Source organism: Tiliqua scincoides, chromosome 1, assembly GCF_035046505.1.
Source record: "Tiliqua scincoides isolate rTilSci1 chromosome 1, rTilSci1.hap2, whole genome shotgun sequence".
Classification (NCBI taxonomy): domain Eukaryota; kingdom Metazoa; phylum Chordata; class Lepidosauria; order Squamata; family Scincidae; genus Tiliqua; species Tiliqua scincoides.
This window is the reverse complement of record NC_089821.1, coordinates 291,849,682-291,858,747: the sequence shown is the minus strand read 5'-3', so window position 1 is coordinate 291,858,747 and position 9,066 is coordinate 291,849,682. Positions and strand designations below refer to the sequence as shown.

Genomic DNA, 9,066 nt, shown 5'->3' with positions numbered 1-9,066 from the left:
CTTTAGGACCGCATCAAAAGCCTCACTGAGGCTCCTGGTGTGGTCGGAAACTGTGCCAGATGTACAGTTTAAGAGCCCGGGAAAGCTTCAGTAGGCTTCCCCAGTGTGTCCTGGAGTTGCACAAGTCTCTGTGTGCTCCAGGTAAGTGGGGGGGGGCATCATGCAGGGGGGGTGCCATTATGGACCTTTGCTCTGGGGCACCCCAAGGGGAGGTCAGCTACTGTCATAGAGGACGTTTCTACCATGATAATGACTAGCTGTGATGACTATGAGTGACCTTTGTGTTCTTCTCCTGCCTGTGGGCTTTCCAGAGGCAGCTGAGGGGCTGATGTTGGAAACAGGATGCTGCATGAGATGTACCTTCGTCCTGATCCAGTTGAACTTTTCTTATGCTCTTCTGCCAGTACCAGGCAAAAGCAGATATAATCATGAACTGATACTGTGCCTTCTTCCTATGTATTTCTGCATTAGCAGCTAATCTGGGGTGCTGATATGGGTGCACCTCCCCAGCCAACATCCATAGTTGCGCTTGACAAGTTCCACATAACTTCCTCTTGGATCTGGTTCTTGTGGGAGGGGGAGCTACCTTTTTGTCCACTTTCCTGCTTGAAAATCGGCACAAAAATACCAAATCAGGCTGAATTTGGGATCGGCCTTGAGAATGACTGGCAAGTGTTTGATTACGACACTCAGAGCCATTGTTTGGGAAAGACCGCATTAATGTTGATCCATTCGTGCAATGTGTAGGAGAGGATCTAGAGATTTTTAGCTTATCTTTATTGGCAGTATCTTTGGTAACATGCTAACTTGCAGAAGTCCATCACCCCAGCATATGCGAGCAAATGACTCTGGGGCAGCAGCAGAGGACAGATGGACTAAAGCCTTGGAATGGAGCCCTGGGGGGTGGAACACCTACAACTGAAGGGAGAAACAGGTTGGGGCAATGCACCACCTTTCAATTACTTTTGAGATGTAAGGTGTTGAATTCTGCTCATTAACCAGAGTTGTAAAATGGCACATTTTCCGCGTCATTATTCTTTCAAGCATTAGTCTGACAGGTTTCTTAAAGGTTTTTCAGGACTCCTTCTGACTCACTGAGAGCTCACAGCTACATCTGTAACAGGAGAATTTTGGTCTCATCTCTGGGCCCAGAATATCAGATCCTTAATGTTCTGGCCGATTTCATCTCCCTTTTTCTTACGCAGTTCTGTCAATTGGGGGTCAATTCTGTTTCACGCCATAGATTTTAGGGTGCCATTCAAGGGTATCAAATTTGTCACCTCTTGTTGTTATTGAATAGGTCCCAGTTAAAAAAAAAAAATGTCTCAAGCTGTCCAGTATACGTGATCATATTAGCAATGGGTCCTGATTACCAAAATGTCTCAAGCTGACCTGTATACATGTTGGTCATGATGGTGTAGTGGTTCAGAAGATGAACATAGACATGGAAAATCCAGGTTCAAATCCCTGCTCAGCCATGATGCTTCCTGGGAGATCTTCAGTCAGTCCTCCTCTCTGAGCCTCACCTACCTCACAGGGTTGTTGTGAGAACAAAAGAAGGGGGGAATCCATGTACACCACCCTGAGCTCTTTGGAGGAAGGGCGGTATAAAAATGTGAAAATAAAAATGCAGTTGTGCATTGTTTAACAACAGGGATGCGTTCGCACACCCCCATTGTCAAACGAGGCTTGATGTTAAGTGAAGCCTCTGAAGTCAAAGGGAGTGGTGCTTCCCTCACCTCTGGAGGCTTTTCTGAGTCTCACAGAGGCAGCCATTTCAGCTGAAAAGATGTGACTTCCGGTTTCCTTGGAGGTGCCATAAGGCATTCGCAGGCCCAGGGAAGCCCTCCAGGATTCCCTGGGCCTCCGAAGTGCCTTGTTAGGTAAAAAAAATGAGTTGAGTCTTTTCGGTTGAAATGGGTATTCTGAGTCTATGTGCTGCCTTTGCAGGGCTTTGAAAAGCCCCTGGTGGTGAGGGGAGCATGGCTCCCCTTGGCTTCGGAGGCTTGGGGGGGGAATGAACAGGGACCAGCAGCAGCTGTCATATATGCAGCCCATCGCCAGTCAGAACATTGCCAAGTGACATTTACCTGTTTGTGGAATGCCTTTATGATGTTGTAAATTAATGCTATATTCTGATCTTGGAAGCTAAGCAGGGTCAGGCCTGGTTAGTACTTGGATGGGAGACTGCCTGGCAATATTGGGTGCTGTAGGCTTATACCATAGTCTCTTGAGACTGAAGGTTGCCAGCCAATGCTATATTGGACTTTTTATGATTACATTTTAGTTGGGTTTTTTTACTTCCATTGAGGCCCCCCCCTTGGTTGCTTATATTTTCTAGTTGCCCCCTCCCCCATGTGTCCCAGCTTGAGCCCCTATTAAACATGGCACTGGAATCTGGGATCTGCACAGGTTTGATGGGGAAACATCCTTCCTTCCTCCTTCAGAGAAGGCAGGTTTTTGGTCTGTCCCCAGTTTCAGCCCAATCAACTAAGTAGGGGGTAATCTCCCAGCTCCTGGCCCTGAATTCCTAAACATTTTAAATACTGTACATATAATTTTATTGTTGTTATTTTTAATATATAGATGAAAAGAACCAACTACTTTGCCCAAATAAAGTTATTCCCTTCTTTTCATGTTTATTAAAAACAAGTACAAACTCCCTCCTCCCACTTTTGTTTTATTACTGTATTTTAAAATTAGGTAGAAACAGAAAGTTGCCCAATACTCCCTTAGAGCAGATCAGACCACAACAGAACCCCACTAACCACAAAAAAATAAAGAAGGAAACACCAAGACTGAGGACCATCTGGAGGTGGTTCCAGAATTAAAGAGGGAGGGGGAGTACAAAAGGGGGAAAATGCACTTCTGGGGGGGGGTGAACTTTGTCCCCTGTATTTCTGAGTCAAAATAATGATATATTTCACATTAGCACTCTTTATTTTAAACATAAATGGATATAAGAGTATGGGGAACTGCTCTTACTGTATAAAGGAAGGCATTTGGAGTATGCAGAATGCCTTCTGATCCAGTTATCATGAGGGTTCAGCAATGAGGTGGTGGTGAGCTACTTGCTGGGGGAGGGCACTTGGCCTTCTGTGCTGCCACCTGTTGAACTGTATCTCATTCCTTTTGCCATGTAAACCACTTTAGGAGCTTTTCCTTGAAAAACATGTCACTTACGCCATGTCTGTCACCACTTGTCAGGCCCAAACAGCAGGGGAACAAAAAGGCAACCTTCCATTCCACTTGATGCGTTTGCTCTGTGGTGGCCCACATTGCAACAAAGAAACTATTTGACTGTCCGCATTAGGCAGATTTAAATATACCTTCAGGTATAGATTTTCTATAAACCAAGAAGCCAGCTCAGTTTATAAGTTTGGCTTTTAATTCAGAAATTTATTAGCTCTCCATCCCCACTGCAGATACAAACTCATTCTTAATTGTTCCATTTTTATTCTTACTGAAAACACACTAAATCTTAATAGTTGCGCTTCGAACATTAAGAGGCAAAGCAGGAGCTGCAGGATTAAAAAAAAAGAAGTATTCAAAACATTAAATTAGCAATGGCATAATAACATTTTCAAGCTGTTCATCAGAATTTATACTAAGTTTGAGAGAGTAATTGTCCCAAGCTATTCTTAAAGGGGCCTTCCGACAGAATCATATCGCAGTCCCAAGATATGTATAAGACCTTTATGCCTTTCCCACCCGCCCACTCTGAGACTTTCAATACTGAGAAAGTGATATTCTCTTACTTTAATTATAGTGCTGGTTAAGAAGGCATTCTGTTGTTTTCACTGTTACTAGTTCACAAGCTGTTTGTTTATAGCTCTCTGAAAACCCATTTTAATAAGGTCAGATTTGCAATTTAAATTAACATTAATATTTCTTGCAAACTCCAGAACAGTTTGTTTATGGAATGGGGTAGACTCTACTGGAAATTTATAGGATTTTTTTTTTTTTAAATGAAAAAAACTTTTTTTCCCCCCAACTGATATATTATAGCAAATAAAGAGCTGTGGCTCTTTTTTCCCCCCTCATAAAAAAAAAAAATGAGAAAAGAATAAAGAACAATGAAGCAAATTGTGTATTAAACTCAGCATTTAAGTTGAGGAAACAATTTGAAAGCAGCCATCATGTTTAGGCAAATTGAGCTGTTTTAAAGCAGCTTGGCGTTGAAAATAAAAGGGATGACTTGTTGCCATAAATCAACAAATGTTTTTCCTGTTGATGGCATCGTGACTGTTTTGTGTAGTTTCACCTGTTCTTGGAATCAGATCTTCAAGGATATAATCTGGTCTGTTAAAGCTTAGAATATTTTGCTGTTTACTCATGTGTGAGCTAGATTGCGCCTCAAATATGAAAATGGTTCCTTCAATATTAAAATGGGTTTCTTTAAAACATACGTTAAAAATTGAATGAACACATGCAGTAATGTTTTGATCACATGAAATTTTGGCTTCCTACTTGATTCTTTTCCTAAAAAGCCAAAACACACATTACTGTCAATGTGTATTTTGGCCAGGTCTTTTTCTTTGGGTTGTCTGGTTCAAGGGAGTGGCACCAGGATGCAGGTGTCTGGTTGACTTTTGTGCTTCTTGAGGCATCTGGTGGGTCACTGTGAGGTACAGGAAGCTGGAGTAGATAGATGGGCCCTTGGCTTGATCCAGTGGGGCTCTTCTTATGTTCTTTTGGGTTGTAGTCTAAGAAGTGTATGCAGGAGTTAACCCTTGCTAACTGGGTAATAGGCGCTTTTTCAAGTGGGTGCTCCTCTTTTTTTAGCAGGGGGAGAATAACTGGCCCTCCCCACCCCAGCAGTGTCTTTTCTAGTGGCTGCCTGCTGGTGTTCTTTTGCATCTTTTTAGATTGTGAGCCTTTTTGGGACAGGGAGCTATTAGTTATTTGATTTTCTCTGTAAACCGCTTTGTGAACTTTTTGTTGAAAAGTGTCATCATCATCATCATCATCATCATCATAAAAAAGGCAGCATTTTGTGTTGTTCCACACTATGGTTGCACAAGCATATATTGCACAACAGTGAAGTAAACAATTTACACCCACCAGTGACATGTTGTGCCAAGCCTCGTCAAAATTGCATTTGGGTTTCTTGCAAAATAATAATGATAAAAAAATACCAGTATTTATATACCGCCCTTCTTGTCATTGGATTGCTCTTCCGACTTTATTCAAGGAGGTATACATAGACAGGCTTTTACTAAATCCCCATAGAGATTTTTACAATTACAAGTTCTGTCTTCCAAGAATGCCTTCATTCCAGGTGGAGTCTCTTTCTGGCTGCATTTGCCTCCCCAAAATAGCTAACAGCACTGCTTCACTCTCACTGAAGGTGGTCTTCTTTTGCTTCTCTCACCAGCGGGGATGACTCATCTCATCAGCGCTTTCTGCAGCTCTTGGATACTTCCGGCTGTTTCAAACTGTGTTCCCAGCTGTTTTTTGGGCTTCATAGGTGGCAGCTCTACCACTCAGCCAGAACTCCTGCCCACAATCACTTCCATGCACACATGCCTCCTTAGACAAGAATACCCCCCCCCCCTTTAACAGTAAGCAGTTCAAACTGTTGCAAAACCACGTGCTGGGAGTGGTGGAGGGCTTTAACACTTTGCTCTAACCATTGTTCCCGTGTAGGTCACATCCCCCATGCACTATTTTAATAGGATAAAAGTTTCCACTTGCTTTCAAAGGAAGCATTTTTTCCTAATTGAAATAGCAATTGGGGGGGGGCATGATCCACATCAGAACTGCAGAAGGGGCAAAGCATTAAAGCCCCTCTATCCATCGCTGTAGTTTCCCCACAATTTGAAGAAACTTCCATATGCTTTAAAAAAAACAAACAAGAAAAAAACCCAAGACCAATACTGGATGAAAACATACATTAAAAGTAGTGTGTGCTGGCCTTAGGAGTATCAGCTGTAGTCTCAGGGTCAGATCCAGATGAGTCTACTTCAAGGTGTATCAGCTTCTCCCTAGCCTTCAAGAACAATATCTGCTTCCTGTACTGCATATGGAAATCATCATGGTAGTGGCATAGCTAAGGGGGGTGGCGTGGTAAGTATTGTAGGTGTCACAATGCGCTGTGTAAGCGACCTCTCTGCTTGCTGTTGGAGCTGTTCTGGGCAGCAATGGCAATGCATTCCTGTGTGTTGCTGTCACTGTTGCTGTTGCTACCCCACTGTTGCTACCCCGCTGCATCATGAGGCCAGAGCAGCCTGAGGTGACTTTTTCCACACAGTGTTTGCATGATAAAATGGCCTATGTATGTTGTTTGTTTGGTTGGCAACCTTCAGTCTCGAAAGACTATGGTATAAGCCTACAGCACCCGGTATTCCAAGGTAGTCTCCCATCCAAGTACTAACCAGGCCTGACCTTGCTTAGCTTCCGAGATCAGACGAGATCGGGCATGTGCAGGGTATGTTTGTTTGCTTGCATGGGAAGATTTTATGAACATAGAATGGCTACCTTCTACAGAGTCAGACCATCAGTCCTTTTCATTCAGTACTGTTCATGCTGACAACCCTGTTCCCCAGGGTTTCATGCAGATGCTACCTGGGAACGCAATTTATTGAATCGCAAGCTTTCTGAATGCAAAGCAGGTCTTCAGCTATTGAGCCACGGCCATTTTTAGCTGGAGGGTCTGGAAAACAAATAAATGAGCACCCATATTTTAGTGGTAGAGTATATACTTTGCATGTATAAAGTATCAGGATCAATCCCCAATGTCTCCAGTTTCCATTTTAAAATTGCCATGCAGGAAGCCTGGGAAAGATTTCTGTCTGACCATGAAGAATTTCTGTAGCTCAGCACAGATTATACTCAGCTATGGACTAACATCTAAGATCTGGTCCTGTCGATCCTGTGCTCATGTGTTAGTCCTTTATAGTGGTGCTTCTGTAAATAGATACATAGTGTTCTTAAAAAATATTATCAGTAGAGGTCTTTGAAAATGGTGTTATTTATTTTACTCAGGCCATTGTGTTCAGTAAGACTAACAGCTCAATGCAATCCTGCACTGGAACAGGCAGGCCAACTGGGGGGGGGGTTAGGATATGGCCTAAGCGACGCTGAGTGGCAGAGCTCTGGGACCATTGATGCTTGCCCAGTGCTGGCCAGCTTTGGGCTAGCACTGGCACTCCACTGGTGCTAGGGCCCGCAAGTATGTGTGTCTTACGGCACGTTTGCGACAGTGCGTGCTGGCAGTAAGCCGGTGCACACTCGTTAGGATTAGGCCCTTAGTCACTAATCCTATTTTACTCACCAGAAACAAACACCTCTAATTATCAAGCATGATCCTCCTCCAACAGCCTCTCTCTCTGCAGCAGGAGAGAATTACTCCTTTGTAATTTATGACAGTAAAGAACTTCCAGGCTCAGATGTTAAATCAAGGAATGGCAGGGCAATTCCGCTAATGAAAATGAGTTGCTGAACGAATATTGTAATTAGGGTCTTCATGTCAATAATCTACTTCCATGACTCATGTTTACCTGATATTTCTGATGACTCCAATTGAATCTCTGCTATAAAATTGAACCATATGTTGTTAATATATTGCTAAGCCCCCCCCCCCCCCACACACAGCTCAAATGGGAAGAAGCCCCAAGCTCATCAGAATGGAGAACTTAAATGGATTTGTAATATATAGTCACACAGGCTATCCTGACTAATGTGAAAATTCAATTTGGACTGATTTTCACTTATTTTTACATTAGAGCATAATGACAGAATCACAAGTATTGGGCTGAGATAAGATCTAGTCCAGTGCTTCCCAATCTTTATAGCACCGCAACCCACTTTGTGCGGAGCTCAGCGACCCAGAAGTTCAGCAGTGACTTCTTGGTGTCACCACCTAATTTCTGGAGGAAGAGTCGCTACTCATGACACTGTGCAGCTGCATAAGGTGTCTGTACATTATTTGCCCTTTGAAGTTAAAGTCCCCCCCCCCCCGTGGCTTTAAGTGCTTGATTAAAGTGGAATGAATGAACAGGCACTAGAAAATTTGCTCACTGGTATTAGGCTGAACCATCTTCTCTTGTTTTTCACGACTCATCAAAAATCAGACTGAGATCCACTGGACAGGGTGAGGGCAGAGAGGGGCAGGAAATGGGTGGATCAGGTCCCAGGAGGGGGCGGGATTTTTGGTGCTGGTAGATGCCATATCCAATTCCCTTCCCAGGCCTGATCTGCTGACATAGATCCATTTGGACTTGTGCCAGTAATTTAGCAGGCTCAGGTTCAAGTAGAGCCATTGCTAAAGTTGGGGCTTTCCCTGAGGCAAGGGGATGAATGTCCCCTTACCTTGAGGAGACCTCCAGACTGCAAAATCCCCTCCCCCTGATATAGAGCAAGCTGTGCTGGCCCTGCTGCATGGGCACTGGGAAATTTCAATAGGATTGGGCTGTAAATAAGGCATGTGTCAGTTGTCCATGATTGATCGCTTATATTTCCATATACGAATATATTTCCATATATCTGTCTTAATAAAATTACATCTGTATAATGGGGCCTCTCCATTTTGGTCCACTTGCACTTTTCTGATCATTTTTTCCTCCATTTCTAAATTAATTATAGAGAGTTTGCCTCATCTGGTACTTTTAAGTACAGCATTGCTTGCGCAGCTGAAAGATGAAATCCGTCTGAAACAAAACAATTTTTTTCTTTTGATTTTTTTCCCCTTTTTTGAGAATAAATAACAATGCTTTTGTTAATATTGGAAAGGCCTACTGAGTTTAAGAAAGCAAAAAAATATTTTTGAGATCTCATTCAAAGAAAACATTATTCACAGACAGAACAAGGGAAGGATAGTTTGTTTTTTCTCTGCCTAGATCTTTGAAGAGGAACCACAATGAGGTTTTCAAAAGAACTGATGTGGGCATTCCTGATTGGCATCTATGAACATTCTTCAGTTTTTCTCTTTAACTGGAACTCAAATGCAGCATTGGATGGTTGAGGAGAATTTTAACTAGATAGAACGAATGTTTTAACTAGAATGAATGTTTTAACTAGAACTAATGTCTCCTTTCAGATCTTTCTGATTTAGTATTTTACCAC

At 42.8% G+C, this 9,066-nt stretch overlaps 1 pseudogene; it reads right to left on the bottom strand.

Annotated features, from left to right (window-relative positions):
* Nucleotides 1-6,328: 6,328 nt before the first annotated feature.
* On the bottom strand, nucleotides 6,329-6,444 carry LOC136637767 (5S ribosomal RNA; annotated as a pseudogene).
* Nucleotides 6,445-9,066: the final 2,622 nt, after the last annotated feature.